Consider the following 17,693-nt stretch of genomic DNA (forward strand, 5'->3'; position numbering starts at 1 on the left):
GTAGGGACACCTGACTGGCTCCGTGGTTGAGCATCTGCCTTCAGCTCAGGGCGTAATCCCAGGCTGGGATGAGTCCCACTTCGGGCTCCGACAGGGAGCCTGCTTCTCCCTCTGCTTATATCTCTGCCTCTCTCTGTGTGTCTCTCATGAATAAATAAACAAAATCTTTAAAAAAAGTTGTGGCTGCATTTAGGGCCCATCAGACAGTCCAGATTATTCCCACATCTCAAGATCCTTACCTTCTACATGAGATCAATCTTACTGGTTCTAGGAGTTAGGTTTGGGAGAGAGGCATGCTATCTGGCCTACACAAGTCCTCAGAGATCACTTAGTGTAACATTTTCTGATGAAGGACTAAGAGGCAGAGTTGAAGCAACTTATTTGGGCACACACTTCATCAGGGACAGGGCTGAAGCCAGATGCCAGCCTCCTTGCTGGAGACAGCTCACATTAAATTAGAAGCAGGTGACACATTTTCCTGTTTTCTGAAACTGGGCTTGTACAGGCAAACTTTACACAGAGAATGGGGATCAAAAATTTAGAAAGAAAGAAATAATAAATCACGGGTTTTGGTTTCAATGATAACCCTACAAACTCTTTTTCACAGTTCTACAGATGAAGCTTCTCATTTATAGCACCAATTCGTAATTTAAAACCTTCTGTCAGAGTCAGAGTTGAGTATCTTCCATTAATGTTTATCAACTGGGATTTGGGATAATTTTCCCAAGGATTCTGAAAAATTTTCTTCTAAAGAAAAACAGTATTTGGAAGCAGTGGTATAGATTTGCATTTCAGTGTATTAGTCATTCAGAAAATTAAATATTATTTCCCGTCAATTACCTGGAGAGACAGAGTTAAGCATTCTGTGGCCAAGGTACTCCCTGGTGAGGCTGCAGGGAAGACTGGCAAGGTTTTCAGGCTTCTGAAATCATTTTTTACCGTCAGATAGGCACGCTTTTTTTCCCCCATTTTATTTGTTTACACTCCTAAATAAGGTTTCCTAGCCAAAGGGAGGGGAAAAAAAAAGCTAAAAACAGTGTCTTAGATGATTCAGTCATACCACTGGGAGTACCAGTGTGGTAAAATTGCTGTTGCCAGTCATCATTGCAAACTTTTCCAGCCTTCACATCAATCTTATTAGGTGAAAAAGCATACAGTATAAGAGAAAAACGTGCAAATTTAAGTTGAATATTCCAGTCATTCAAAGCTGTCAGAGGGAGGGATGAAAAGACAAAATTGGCATTTCTTGACAATAACGGGGTGAGGCCTAAAGCTGTTTGAAACAGTTGTGAGTATCTATTGAGGAAGTTTTTCCAAATATGAATGTGTTCAGCCCCACCACACCACTCTTGAAAGATGAGCTTTGACAAATACCATGTTCTGATTCTTGTTTCCTGATTTTATACTCAGGAAAATTCTGCATTTCATTCCTCTGCATTCCACCAATACTTGTTATATTCAATCATTTTATTTTTAGTAATTCAGTGGTATGTACACTTATTTCATGGTCTTCTACTTTGCTTTTCCTGATGTTGTGCATTCCTGAAATGTTCTGTGCCCATTTGAATATCCTTTTCTTGTCTTGTGGAAGACTTATGCCCGTTTCTCTTTTAAGCTGTATTTTACAGGAATCCCTGGGTGGCTCAGCAGTTTGGCGCCTGCCTTTGGCCCAGGGTGTGATCCTGGAGGCCCCGGGTTTGAGTCCTACATCTGACTCCCTGCCTGGAGCCTGCTTCTCTCTCTGCCTCTCTCTCTCTCTCTCTCTCATGAATGAATGAATAAATAAATAAATAAATAAATAAATAAATAAATATCTTTAAGCTGTATTTTCCTTGTTGGTTTATAGGAGTTCTTTGTATGTTCCAAATATAAATCCTTAGTTGGATATATGTATTGAAAATAATTTCTTCCATTGTGTAGGTTGCCTTTCACTTTCTTAGTGTCATTTTTGTACGTGGGCAAATGATTAATTTTAGTATCAAAGATTTTATTTATTTATTCATGAGAGACACAGAAAGAGAGAGAGAGGCAGAGACACAGGCAGAGAGAGAAGCAGGCTCCATGTAGGGAGCCTGACATAGGACTCCATCCCAGGTCTCCAGGATCACACCCTGGGCTGAAGGCCGTACTAAACCACTGAGCCACCCGGGCTGCCCTACTTTTAGTATCAAATAAAATCTCTGATATTTTTCTCTTATGGTAGGGCTTATACAACCATTTTTAATGCTAGGTATTAATCACATGATCAACCAGCCGCATGAATTTAAATGACTATTTTGAAACACCAGGTTTATGGAGTAACATCAACCTTAAAATAATGAATCTTCAGGTACAAACCCCAATTAGATTTCATTCCTAATTATTTTAATGGGAGTTATGTGTTAGTGTAGCATAATGGGGAAGAGAGTGGATTTTGGCATCAGACATGGCTCATATCCTCCCTGTGATATCCAGTTCAGACTAGTGGATAATCTAAATTTTGTGAGTGCCTCAATAATTTCTTATGTAAAATAGGAATAACAATGTTTACCTGGTAGACTCATTTTGAGTTTTACATTGTTATATATAAAATGTCTTAATATGATGTTATTCCAAGATGCCACTTTTGGAAGCATTTAAAAGAAAAAAAATGTACCAAAATGTTTTCAACCTGAACTATAGTAGGATCTGGTAAAGTTTCTTGCTGTCACTAAATATATGAATCAAAATGTCCCTCTAGCTGTGGAATAAATACAACTCACGTGAAAGTGAGAATTATAAAGCACCATCCAGGTGATGGATGGATGCTCACAATTTTACTTTACAAATGACACTCGGTCACTTAATCAATTTTTAAATTGCTTTTTGAGAGATGAAAAATAAACTCATATATCATAAACATAACAATGTCAACTGAAACTATACTTCAGAATTATGGCCTTAAAAGGAGAATATAACTTAGATGCCACAATTCCAGAGCCACCTTTATTCAATAATTAAATCCCACGGATCTTAATGGTACATTTAAGACAAATGGGAAAATTTTCGGCAATATTAGCAATAAGATGCTATATAAACTCCATGAGTAAAGAATAAACCTTATTTAAGACAATAACATATGTTATATAGAAATGTGTGAACCCATGATCAAGTGTGTCAAATACAATTGACAGGCCCAACAACGTGGAAGCTGACAACACGCGGTTATCAGCATACCTGAGCAAATGATTGGTACAATACTCTGAAAGAGGCAGCCATCATGCTGTGGAAAGATCAAAACACAGATAGAAATTTCTCATTAAGGTTGTTAGGTTGGAGGCACTTGTGTAAGTGTGTTGTCAGCTCTTTTTAAAATGCTCTTGCCTGGGGAAGGCAAATTGCTTGGTACCAAAGTAGAATTAAACATCCCATACAGGCTATCTATGAGAAATGATCTCTGTATTCTATTATTATTTCTTTAATTCACAGTTAGTGTTTTCCACTTTAGACAAATACTTATAAAATTTGCTTGCTGACATAAATAAGTTTTTTTGAACTCAATATCTCCTCCAAGGAAATTCACTCAACTGAAGCATTTATAGGTACAGATGATATAGACATAGATATAATGTTAATAAATAATATTGTATATTACATATTAATTTATGTTAATAAATAATATTGTATACTACATATTAATTTATCATTGTAGATAACCAATACATATATAAATGATATTATATATAATATATATGTCTTTGTTTGCTAGGGCTGTCATAACAAAATTCCATAGACTAAGTGGCTTAAACAACAGAAATTTATTTTATCTGGAAGCAAGAAATCTAAGATGTTGGCAGGTTTAGTTTTTTCTAAGGCCTCTCTCTTTGGTTTGCAGATGGCCACCTTCTCACTGTGCCATCACATGATCTTTCCTCTGAGAGAGTGGCCCTCTAATTACAAGGACATAGGTCAAAGGATTAGGCTAACCCTAAAGACATCATTTTAACTTAGTTATCTCTTAAATACAGTCACATTCTGAAATATTGGGGGTTAGGATTTCAACATATGAATTTGGGGGGGCACACAGTTCAACGCTAACAATATATTTTATATGAATTATGTGTATTTTTTTTTTTGGAATTATGTGTATTATCATATGATTAATAGAGTTTGCTTATAGTTGTTAACCTTTATCATTAGGTTCAGTGTTTCATTTTCATTTCTAGAGGTGTCTTAAATAATGTGACATGGCTCTAGACTCATTTTAGATCTTAGCTGCCACAAAAGTGGGGAAAGATGCCTATGCTCTTATCTCAAATGACCTTTGAGTGCCACTTCCAGGAAAACAAAGTGTTAGGCCCCCGGTGGCTCAGCGGTTTAGCGCCGCCTTCAGCCCAGGGCATGATCCTGGAGACCTGGGATGAGTCCCATGTCAGGCTCCCTGCATGAACCCTGCTTCCCCCTCTGCCTGTGTCTCTGCTTCTATCTCTGTGTGTGTCTCTCATGGGTAAATAAATAAAATCTTAAAAAAAAACAAACAAACAAACCTGAAAGTGTTGAGAGGTGGACATTGGCAATCTCAGTATCAAGAGTCTGACAACCCGGACAATTCCTGTTCTGGGTTACCTCCCACATGACATTGAATTGTTCCTTGGAATACAGCATTCCCTTTGGGGTATGACACTCTGAAAGAGGCACTGAGGAACAAAAATAAGGCCATAGAAATTATCTTCTATGTGACTCTGTGTAACAGAATTAAACTCATTTGTGAGAATAACAGGAAATGCATTTTACCTTAATATTGAGAACAATGTATGTGCCTTAAAATAGAATGGGCTTCTCATTATGTAATAACCCCCACCACCCAATAAACTATTTGGAGGCAGGATAATCCCTAGACCACCTTCCATGAAATACTCTTCTCTTTTAATTTCTGTTAATGTAACTGGATTATTTGCATATTATCTAAATTCTGCATGCAATTACTGATTTGTCTGTACCCAGAGAAAAGAACCCTGTAGATATGTGCAAAGCTGCATGCCCTTTTAATATCTGAAGGCATCCAGGGTTTTTGGAAGGTCAAAGACTGTGAAATACAATAGGCTAGTTACCATATTATTCTTCTTAATTTAATAATTTATAATTAAATTGATTTACTATGAAATTATTATTTTAATTTATTATTAAATTTGTTTATTTATTACTATTATTAATTTAATAATTTAAAAATCAGCCTGAGAACTTCTTTTTAATGACTTCTTTTTGTATTATGCAGTTGTGTTCTCCTCAATATAAAAGACACTATATACTGATGCACCCTGTTTTTTTCACCAGAGAATCAACTGTGCAGTCCATTGTGTGGCATAAGAGCTATATCTTACCATACTAAGCAGATGGATTTTTTTAAAAAATATCAAAAATGTTGCCCCACTCTGATTATATATCTACTCTTTGTATTGTCTCCTAATTCATGACTGATCAAATGACTAGACCAAAGGAAGAAATTTTTATTCTCAATGATACAGAAAGGCCTGTGCGAGGGAGCCACTCTCCAAGACAAAAGCAGGCATAAGAGGGAAGAAGATGGGAGATGAGGGTTAAGAAGTGTGACTGAATTAGATTCCCCAGGGTGTCATGTTCCCTGCATAGGATCTCAAAGTCAGGAGTTAGATTTCATCTGGAGGGAGCCAGTACTAGGAGAAAGGGAAACGAAGTTGACACCTGTCTTCCTGGCGGGTTGATACTGTTACACCTGACAAGTAGCTTGGTCCTTTCTTCATATTGAATGTTAAGGTGAATTTTTCCCCAATATTTTGTTATAGTTAAGTGAACACATATCCTAAAACAATTTAAAAATATTATCATGGTATTTTTTTTCTCAAAATCTGGCCTTTTTATATAGTTTCAATCTATATTCATGTTATAATTCATGCCAGTGTTATTATTCTCAACTCTAAACAGAACAAGATATTCACTTATTTTATACAATTGCATAAAATAAGTGGAATTCTGAATTTCAGAAAATAATTTCCTATTACATTTCCCCTTGTCTATACTCTCATTTTAAATATCCAGCTTTTTCCTCACAGACTGACTGCTTTACTAGGGGTTAATGACACATTTGCATTTCAGAAGTAGATGGGAAATCCAGAGAACAATACCATTTTCTCTTGGTGCTTTTTTCCCCCCAATATTTGTTTTTCAGATGTATGTGTATACATAAATGTATATACATATATATATATGTATATACATGTGACAGAAAAACCATAGTGTCTTGTTAATTCATTGTCAATTTTCATCGTGTTGCTTTTCTTTCCCTCTACCAAAATCAGTAATCCAATAGCACAACTGAGTCAGTCTTAACCTAGTTAATTCTAGCCCCATCCTGCTCTACCTATCTATACTCTTTGTCAGTGGATGTTGGGTTGTTTTAATATGCTTATTCTTTCATGAATAGTCCTTTACTCACAATACCTTTTTACAGTGGTCTACTACTCTGATCTGTGTTTTATCTATACAGAACACTTCACACACCAAATGTGTAGGGTTTTCACACCGAGCAATTCTATATTCTCTGTAGACACCAACTGGGTGTCTTACAATTTAATTCAATTCTGACTAACTACTCAAGGTTAGTGCAGATCCGTAGGTTAAGGGTTCAGTCCCACAAGACTGCCTCCCCACCTTTAGATGCCAATCACAAGTAATAGGTCCCCAGATTACCTACATTTCTGTCCAACTTGGCTACAAACTGGGGGTCTCTATGACCTCCTCCTTAGACTTGATAATTTGCTATTGTGGCTCACAGAACTCAGGAGAAAAACTCTGCTTACTATTACCAGCTTATTATAAAGGATACAGATGAACAGTCAGATTTTGAGGTACATGGGGTGAGGAATGGAAGGGTCACAAGTGCAGGCGCTTCTGTTTCCAAAAGTTTGGGGTACACCACACTCCCACATGCAGATGTGTTCATCACCCTCGAAACCCTTTGAACCCCTTTGTTTAAGGTTTTAATGAAAGTTTCTATTATCTAGACATGATTGATTTAATCGTTGATCTTTAATGATTAACCCAATCTTCAGCACCTCTTCCCTCCTGGAGGTCAAACAAGTGGAGCTGAAAGTTTCAACCCCTTAATCACATGGTTGATTCCTCTGGCAACCAGCCCTCATCCTGAAGCTTCTTTGTAGGTTCCAGCCATGAGTCAGCTAACTAATATAAACTCAGGTGTGGTTGAACCAGGCTTATGAATAACAAAAGACACTCCTCTCAACCATAACACTCAAGAAATTACAATGGTTTTAGGGACTTTGTGCCAGGAACCTGGGATAAAGACCAAATATTCATTTCTCATTATATCACCCACATCACAAGTGGATTTACCCACTCTGTGAAATACCTAATCAGAACATTTCTGACCTTCTGCTTCAGTGACAGATAACTATATCAAGCATGCAGGAATCCAAGTGGGTTAAGTTTGAATCCTGTGATTTACCTGTAACATAGGCAAGGAACTTCATCATGTAAAAAAAGCTTTAGCAGGACAACAAAGATAGAAGGAAATCATGAGTGGGAAATTGATTTTAGCACTGGAGTATTTCTGTTCTACACTGGCTTACTCAAGAGATTCTTTAAAACATATTTTCTATAGCTTTGTCCTTAAATTTGTTTCAGGCAAGATTTGAAGAATCTCAAAATATTTGTTTCAAAGAGATGTCTCTTTGAAATTAAGAAAAAAATTTTTGTTAGATAATAAATTGAAGTGGACAGCTCTGAGCAACACTATACTGACACCCAAAAAGTTTGTATCACATCGTATTTACTTCGAGGTTGTTAAATAATTCTTGCCATCATTTTTTAAGTGAAGAATTCCAGAAACGCTACTGGTGAATACTCCAAGACTACTGACCATGTACCAATTGGTATTCTAAATGTTGCATATTAATTATTTCAATCCCTGCACCAAAGCTGGGAGTTACAAATTATTATTATTACTTATTTTACAGAAGATAAAACGGAGACTCAGAGAGATTAAGTTACTAACTAAAGGTCACACAGCAAGTAAGCGGCAGAGCCAGGTTTTGAGCTAAGCATCCTTGCTTGTGACCATTATGCTTTCTGCCTCTTAAAACCTTTTAATCTGCCTTCCTTTCATGTCTTTTCCAGCGTGCCAGAGAAGGGCATAAATGTTTTTATCCAACATTTGAAAATTCTTACTTTAGATAGTTCAATCAAGAAAGTTTAGTGAAGGGATTTTACCAATATTGAACCAAACAATTTTTAGTGATATAAAATGATTTCCTTAATTTTCGTGCAATTTTGATGCATTAGAACAGCTTGTGAAGTTGGACAGCTTTAGCTTCTACCTCTTCTATGTGATTTTTTTTGACATTTCTGATTCATATAACACCTAAATAATCTATGAAAACTATAATGATACTGATTATTAAAAAGACAACCATCAAGCTAAAAGTAGATTTTACAAATTTATTCATGTGAAGATTTTGCTTTAGCTTAGCAATGATTTTTTTCATATTCTTCTATAACTGACCAACTTTTTTATATCCCTGCAAAGTTAAAACATGTCACTAAACATAAACAAAAGTGGTGAATTAATACAGCACCTGAAATTCAACAAATAATTTTCTGTTGTATTTTCTTCTTCCCATATCTTCATTTCCCTAAACACTGATGTGTTAGTTCAGGATGAGGTAACAGGCTATTTCGTTTCAGAATTATAACTGGGGCTCAAGGTGCAAGAACAGCTGGCTGGGGGCCCCAAACAGTTCACCTTGGGCTACTGGCTGCTGACAAAACCCAAATGCAAAGAAAGGAGTGGTGGTAAAACAAGAATGGAATTTAGTTCGGTGAGACCAACCCCGGAAGACAGTGGACTAACGTCTCAAGGAATGTCTCCACAAAGTGTTGAAAATACTTCTAGGTTTATATAAAGAAGGTTTATATATGGATCAAAGGTTGGTGAGTACTTGCAGGTGGGCAGTGAGGGTCAAGTATTTCATTGTCTTGAGGTCAATCGCGTGGGGACTTGCTGACATCAGTGCAGTCCCTATTGCTGGAGGGGGTTGTTTCAGTTCTGTCACAGGATGCTTAGCCTGCCCTGTCTTTTGCCTGAGGTAAGAGATAAACTGGGAAGAAGAATTTAATCAGTTAATAAGTACAGACTATGGTCAAAATAGAGGGAAAGTCTGCTTTCAGATGTATGCAATCCAGCCTGCCGGACTTATCTTTTATCTGTTTTTTTTCCCTTCAGTTTTTCAATGTCACATGATGCTTGAGCAAGTTTTCTCTGGTGACATCTGGTGGCATTTTTTGCCCTATTCATTTTCACTAGCTTTCTTATTCTACTAATTCTATTCATTTTGTTACTTTTCTTTTTCTTTGTTAAAACTCAAATCCAACAATAAGGAGTTATGGAGAGCTTGCTGATCACCTCTACTTTTCTGTGCATCCCCCATTTCCCCTTCACCATCTTCTTCCTAGCATGACCATGCTAGCTGATCAGTTTCTAAGTGCTAGTCATTGTGTTTAATGTTTTACATGCATTGTCATCCACATGAGAATCCTAGTAATAAGTAGGAACTAATTTTTATGGTTATTTGCAAATAAAGAAAATGCACAAAAAAGTTCAAGTCAAATGACCGAAGGCTGGAGTTTGAACACAGTCCATCCTCGCTCTTCAGATCCCCCATCCTTTATAGATTGCCTCTCACATAAACCATGTGTGACCTTTGGGTTTGACCAACTGACAGCTGATTTTGATGCTGGCAGGCCAGTTCCAAGAACCCAGAGGGGATCCAGCATGACCAGCCAAGAGAGTCCAAAGCTTTGAGCAGGATGGAAATCAAATGAGCTGAGAGGAAGTGGGAGCCAAGTTTATTAAAGATGTAGAGAGGGGGATCTCTGGGTGGCTCAGCGGTTTGGCGCCTGCCTTTGGCCTGGGGCGCGGTCCTGGAGTCCCGGGATCAAGTCCCACATCAGGCTCCCTGCATGGAGCCTGCTTCTCCCTATGCCTGTGTCTCTGCCTCTTTCTCCCCCTATGTCTATCATGAATAAATAAATAAAATCTTAAAAAAAAAAAAGATGTAGAGAGAGTGTAGATGTGAACAAGAGTGTCTGGAAGACTTAGAAAGGAAAGAAGAGTAAGTCTCTTCTTTGCTCAGGGTCTGGGTATTTTATTGAGGGTGGTGGTCTAGTGCACCCTTCTTGTCAGGCATCCAGGAACAAAGACAAGTGTTTAGGTGTTCTCCATAAGTCACTTGTACCCTGGAGGCAGGGGTCCTGATGAGTCAGTGGTCTTGGAAGACGTGTATGGTGACTCTGCCTAGTCACTCCTTAGATGTTATCTATTGTTCTGGAAGACTCCAAAAAATCATTAAATTTTTGACCTTTACGTGGAGAACATAATTTATTGTATAAGGCGTGTGGTGGCAGGGGTGTAGAACCTAGTAAGAATAGAAGTAGGAAAAGGAGCAAAAAAAGTGGATTTTTAGGGGACTCCTTTAGTTTCCCTGTCTCAATTTCTGGCCTTGTTAGGAAAGGAACACCTGATTTTCTTGGCACCTAAATCTGTGATTAATCTGGTCAGAGAATTTGACATAAGGTAAGAAATAATGAAATAAAAACTTTTAGCAACACACAAATAGTCAAACTGTAGTATATAAATGATTCTTATAGCCTTCTATTTGGATTTGATCCAGTTCCATGGATTTAATTTAATTGCTACACTGAACAGAGGATTACAGGGAACTGCAGTTATAGGGAAAGGTAGTTTTTATGAACATTTAATATGACTTTTACTATATCACACACCTGTATATATAAATCAAGCAATTTTTATGACACCTTTCTGTGGAGGTAATTTTAGTTACTCTCTTAGGCAACATGACATATTTGTGCACAACGAAAACATATGTCCTATGAACACTTCACTCATACATTTATTTTTCAAGTCAAGCATTCAGTAAACAAATAGTAAACAAATGCCTGCTATATGTTGGCCACTGGGCTGAACCTTGTGAATATTGCAAACATCAAGAAAAACAAAAAATAACAAAGAAGTAGGTATTGCAGATTTCTGATTCTGGGATTCTTTTTCTTCCCTCCTCCCCTTTTAAAAAAAAATTCTTCAGTAGCTATGCTGAATATAAATACTAAATACCAGTGTTTCTTTGTCATGAAAAGCAGTATGTATAGGGTTTCAGAAATCTTTTCTTTTTAAAAATTTCAGTCATTTGCAAAGTAGCTTTGATTATTTAGAGAGGTCTATAAATTATCCTTTATTCAAAATGTCTATGATTTTAATCATGTTATTTTAATTGCAATAGGTTGTAAATTTGCAATAAAATAACAAGAAGGGAGGCTGTAACAGATGTCCTGTCAGCACATGTGATTTCATCGGAGACAATCAAGCATTCATCATGCTTAATCTTCATCAATTGAAATGTCCTGATTTTCAGTAATGTGAGCTCTGTACACTCAAAGGCTTCTGATACTTAGGAATAAATTTTTTGACTGGGACTTTTTTTTTTTTTTTTTTGTATAATGGCTAATTTACCCCAAGGACTTCTTTATTCACCATTATAAATAATTTTTTTTTAGGGGAGCCTAGGTGGCTCAGTGTGTTAGGCATGGGACACTTGGTTTTTCAGCTCAAGTCATGATCTCAGGGTCCTGAGATCTAGCCCCAAGTGGGGCTCCTGGCTCAGCAAAGAGGGTGCTTCCTCTCTCTCTCCCTCTGCCCCTCCCCTGCTTGTGTGCACACATGTGCATGTGCTCTCTCTAGGAAATGAATAAATAAATAAATCTTTAAAAATAAATAAATGATTTTATTTAGTTGTGTATTATGTTCATATTACTTGATTAAAAGGTAGCTATTGTTTTTTATAGATAGAATCTTTTTTTGTTTTTGTTGCTCAAAACAAAAAAGTTTTGTTTGTTTTTTGCACATGGCAGATATTTCACCTACAGAAGTAAAATATCATCTATTCTTAAACTAGATACAATTTGTAAATAATGATGTTAAATTATTTCTTTGAGATATACTGCTCAGATAGCAGTTTATTTAGATAGCTATAGAATCCTATGAGCAGCACATTAGCAGTGATACCTTCATAAAGAAAATACAGGTAGGGCTGCTTCAGTACTGTATACAACGAAAATAAATTTCATTGAAAACACAGTACTTCCTGGGATTTTGAATTATTATTGGACCTTAGAAAAAATGGGGTAAAAATAAACATGGCAAAATGAACATCAAGGTTTTATAATCTATCCATTCTTTAGATAATGCTTTGTGGGAAAGTGTGTAAGCAATGCAGAGTGGAAAGGAAAAAGGACAGGAGGGAGCAGAAAAGAGAACGAAAAAGAAGAGGAATACAGAGATAAGCAGAGAAAATACAGTCAGATCAACAAGATAAACAAGAGGGGAAGAGAGGAGAAGGAGAGGCAGGGAGGAAGGGCAAAGGGGAAGGAGAAAGAGGAGAAAGGAGTCACAAAAGAAGCAGTCATGAAAGTTAAAGACCAAAGCTTTTCCTTTCCAGAGCAAGGCCAGACATTCTCTGCGGACGTTCAGAGGCTCACGTAGAGAATCAAGCTGTTGGGTAATGGAAAGGTGATATCCTGCCTTGAGGCTTGCTTTCATAGAAAAGAGTGGATGTGTGTGTGGGGGGCAGAAATGAATAAAAGTTCCTGCCAATGGGACCTGGGGAGAGGCAGTTAGGTCTTGGCTAGTTCTCAGGTACTGTGTTTGCCCTTTGTCTGCACCTGGAAGCTTCCCGGTGACTGGGTAAATGCAGTGGTTTGAGAGGCTCCTGAGGAAAGACAGGGAGAGTGAATCTAGAGGTCCTAGTAAGATGTAAAGTGGGCAGAAGTGGAACAGAATCACTCTTATTTCTTTGCTTTTTCCAACCAAAGGCTTGGAAAACAAAGTAGTGTAACTTCCAGAATGTCTTTCCATTCAACCTGAAAAATTGTCATTTTAATCTTGGATGGTGTTCTGTCTCAGGAAGGGAAAATCAGAAGAATGTGCCTCTGATACTTGTTCTGAGATTTTATAAAAACCTCCCCTTCCAAGCTCCACTCCCACAGTTATTTATTTCAATGTTTGTTTACAAGCATTCTCTCCTTTTTCCAAAAGAGATGCAGGTGAAATTGATGAAATTTTAGTTCAGGTGGAAGTTTTCTCTTTTAAGAGCTGTTTTGGAGAGAGAGAAATATGTATTATTACAACCATTTTCTTTCCTTTTTTAAAATTTTATTTATTTATTCATGAGAGACACAGAGACAGAGAGAGGCAGAGACACAGGCAGAGGGAGAAGCGGGCTCCACCTAGGGAGCCTGACATGGGACTCGATCCCAGGTTTCCAGGATCACGCCCTGAGCTGAAGGCGGCGCTAAACCTCTGAGCCACCCGGGCTGCCCTAGAACCATTTTCTGATCAATTTTTATGCTGAACCTACTTTATATTAATGGAAATCTGAATTCAGTGTATATTCATTTTAAAGCCGCTACTCTAAGAAATTAAAAAAAAAATTCTATAGCATTTTCTTCACTTAGAGCTCAGAAAACATAAAAAAAATCTAAATTTGCTTACTTCCTACATTTATTCAGCAGCAATGCCTGTGTAGAAACTTAGCAATTCCATTACTGGAGCTTAAGCTCTATTTATTAAAAAATGTACCCCCTTTCCCCATTTATGACTTTTATTTTAACTTACAGAGCTGCTTCATAGGACTTCAAGAAGTATGCTGAACAACATATGATAATCATGTTATCTTGGGATTCTACTAAAAGAATATGTGTGGGGTGTTAAGTTTCTCTCTTGTTAGACAATTTGTCTGACAATTCGCCATATTTAAAGAAACAAGGGAAGGAAAAATAAGAACACATTAACCACAAAGAATCTTGGGATTTAGGGAGTAATCTGTGTTCCTTTCCTTCCTAGTTTGTGGGGCTATTGTTACAATTACACAGACTAGCATTCCCCAAAGTCAAAAGGCCAATATGTCTTAAAAATTTTTCAAGACAAATTCACAAGATTTCAAAATGGCAGCTGGGGGGTAAGTAGAGGCAGTAATTTCCTTATCATAAATTTCTTCTGGGGGCCCCTGGGTTGAACATAAGATTCTTTTTTGTTCATGGGTTGTGGGTTGGAACCCCATGTCAGGCTTCGAGTTCTGCTCCTCCCTCCACTCACTCTCTCACTCTCTCACTCTCACTCTCACTCTCTCTCAAATAAATAAATAAATCTTTAAAAAAAAATCAAAAAATTTCCTCTGCTAGTCTTCTATGTTATCTGGGCCAGAGAGAAGTTGATGAAGTGATAGCAGTATTTTACAACTCAGTTGCTTTTCACTCTTTATCTATCTCTCACCACTGACCAATTTGGCTCTTTTTTTTTTTTTTTCCCAATTTGGCTCTTGGTTTTTCTTTTTCCTTCTTCCTGCCTTTCTCCTCTCATTGACACTCACCTCCTCCCACTCTTCTTCCTCTTTCTCCTCCTTATTTCTGATTTGTTCTTTTTTCTACTTCTTCTTCATATCTCTGCTATTTTCTGACAGCTACCAGAAACAAAAGGGAAAGAAAATACATAGGAGTTTTCTCCCTGAAGTTTGCATTGCTTTTGACTTTATAATTGTAGGGGGAAATGATGTTATAACTTGTAAACTGTAGTGATGTAAGAGAGATTAGTAACTTGAGGTCTTGTGTACCTCAAAAAGAAAATGGCAGACCAAATTCTGCCTAATTCTTTACTCTTTTTTTTTTTTTTTAATTCTTTACTCTTGAAAGTGATAATTTCCCCTGAGGTGGTAACTGGCCCTATTGCAAATAGTTGTCTCACAAGGTCACTTGCCAAGATAATTTTTCCACTGGTGTGAAAAAGATGTATCTTGTTGTCAAAACTACATGAATATATTAAGGTTACATCTGGAGCATGTAGTAGCTATTTGCTACATCCCAGAATGAGAGCATTTCAAGAAAATTTCATGTTGTCATCATAGACCTAAAACTTCTAACAAAGATAACATTAGCCAAATACAGATGTCACCTTTTAATTTTCTAGATTAAAAAAGAAGAAAAATTGGAATAGTTTTGGGATTGATGATTACAAATTCAAGTAGGTCTCCATTAGTCTGAGTAAATTAGTTTTCCTAGAAAATTTTCTAAATTTCTAAAATTTAATTTAATGAATTTAAAGTATTTCATTCTTTCCACAACCTCAGCACATTCTGTGCATTTACTAATATCAATGACCTTCCACTAGCTGCAGTGCCAAGAACATTATCAATAGGCCTCAAGGAATTTTCAGAGGCTATATAGGCATCTTAGTCTGTCCATTTTTCAGAACAGACTGCAAAATCAGTTTTCAGATAAATCAGTTTTCAGATATCAATATTGCTCTATAATATCTACAATGTATTAATATTTTATGGTACTCAAGAATGTCTTTAGGTTATATGGTGTTGTTGTTTTCCCAAACATGTTCTACTTTGCATATGAGAAGCCAAAATGATACAGAAATGCTGTGATCATTTTTGGTTATTACTTCCATTCATTGCAGAGGGTAGAGTTCAGAGTTTGCTGTGAATGTGGAGACAGCTGCGTTATGGACTAAAACCCACTGATGACCTCTTAGTGTGCTGACGATCTAAAGGAAATAACATTAGAGCATATGAAATAGAATCCTGATTCAAAAGATTTAATGACAAGATTCAGAAAGGACAAGGAAAGTCACATTAAAAAGACACGTGATCTCTGGAGGGTCTTTTAAATTTCATCTACAGAATAATTTCCACACTATTTAGCTGGCTCCTCAGCAGGATTAAAGAGATCTAAACATATTCGTTAAATAGCAAATCTACAATGATGAGAGAGGGAGTAAGGGATAGTAGGGAATTGAAAGAGAATGAGACTATGGGAGGCATCTCTGTGGGATATTCTCTTAACAGCAAGATAACTCTGTGATAAATCATGAAAATCAGTGCATGTGAATATAATCTATGAAATTAAGGTTAAAAAGTGTTTTTGATGTATATTTGATGTATAAGTAGCCACTATCTTTGTCAAAGTTTAATATTTCTCTTATCATATGTTATCCATCTAGCAACCTCAAATCATTTTTGGAAATGGCTAGGTAATATGAATAAATGAATTTTTCCTATACTTTTTCTGACAAATTACTGTCATCCTAATCTACAGATTTCATAGAGATAAAGAAATAGACATGTGGTTCCCTTTATACAAATTATGCACCATCTAATGATTTAGTGGTAGTGATGGTGGTGGCAAAGATAAATGAGGGTAAGTAAATTAAAAAAAAAAGTTTAGAAAATATTTGTAATTATATCCTGGTAAGAATCTAGTGAGTTAAAAAAAAAAAAAAAAAAGAATCTAGTGAGTTATTTTTTCATTAGTGGCTGAAGTAAGCAAAGTAGAGTAGTATTTAAAAAAAACAAAACAAAACAACACCCACCCTCTGGGTAGTGTCATGTAGTATTCTCACCCTTAATTTGAATAATTTGAAACAGTATTTATTTTAATTCAAAAAGTAGAAAACTCAAATAAGTATTTGAAACCAAATTTTTGGATTTAGTTTCAGATACACAGAAAAGACACTGGAAGAAAAACAAAAACAAAAACCAAAACAACTAACTCCCAGATTATGTCATGGAGCATTTTCACTGTGATCTTCAGTGGGCTTGATATGAGTATTTATTTGCATCTAATAGGAAATCACATTACAACCAGAATCTACTATAGAGTGACATTTTTGAACTATGAAAATAACATTTTAAAATATTCTAAATATTACTACATTCAATGCTTGGTAACTGTAAGATGTTTTGACTAAAGCCTTTGACAATTCATGAAGCAATCCATGAAAAGAAGTAATGAAAACTCCAAAATTTGGACTTTTTCCAGAGTTTAGGATTGTTTAATTAGGATGTCAGCCCAGAGAAATGAATGCTACTTTGTTGTTGTTTTCTCTAAACACAAACACAGTATAGCTCATTGAAGATTCTCACTGAGCTGTGATAAAAGCTCTCAAGGGAAGAGGCTTTATAACTCTCCTTGGCTTGTTGATGAAACCTCAGATTTGAAACCACTGGGGCAGCAAACATCTTTGCCTCCGACAAGGGAGATCCACCCAACTAACTGTACAGTCTAAGAGGGCAGCCTTAGCATTCTAGCTTTAATGTGTCCTGCATGCGCCTTGCAAGGATAGAGGACACAGGAACAGTTTGAATAATAAGGAAAATTTTGTTACATTAAAGATCTTTTTTAATGAAGATGAAGAATATTCCTCAACTAGTTTTTTTTTCAACTAGTTTTTAATATGAAAAAGTTGATAGTAAAAAAAAAAGAAAAAGTTGATAGTAGCAATAATTTTTTTTAAAAGGTTGTCAACACATTTTCTTTAGACTTGAATGAAAAGTATGTGATCAAAACTTTAAGTTTTATAAATATATATTATAATTTATATATGAGATAAATATATATTTATGTTAAATATATTAGATCAATGAAAATTTTAAGTTTTATGACTGAATGCATATATAATATTAATACAAATATATTTATAAATAACACAATTATATATAATGTAACTGAGCTTCTACAAACCAGAAATTAGCCTGGGTGGCTCAGTGGTTTAGCCCCTGCCTTTAGCCTGGGGCGTGATCCTGGAGTCCTGGGATCAAGTCCCTCAT

The sequence above is a fragment of the Canis lupus genome, chromosome 32 (genome assembly GCF_011100685.1).
Source record: "Canis lupus familiaris isolate Mischka breed German Shepherd chromosome 32, alternate assembly UU_Cfam_GSD_1.0, whole genome shotgun sequence".
Classification (NCBI taxonomy): domain Eukaryota; kingdom Metazoa; phylum Chordata; class Mammalia; order Carnivora; family Canidae; genus Canis; species Canis lupus.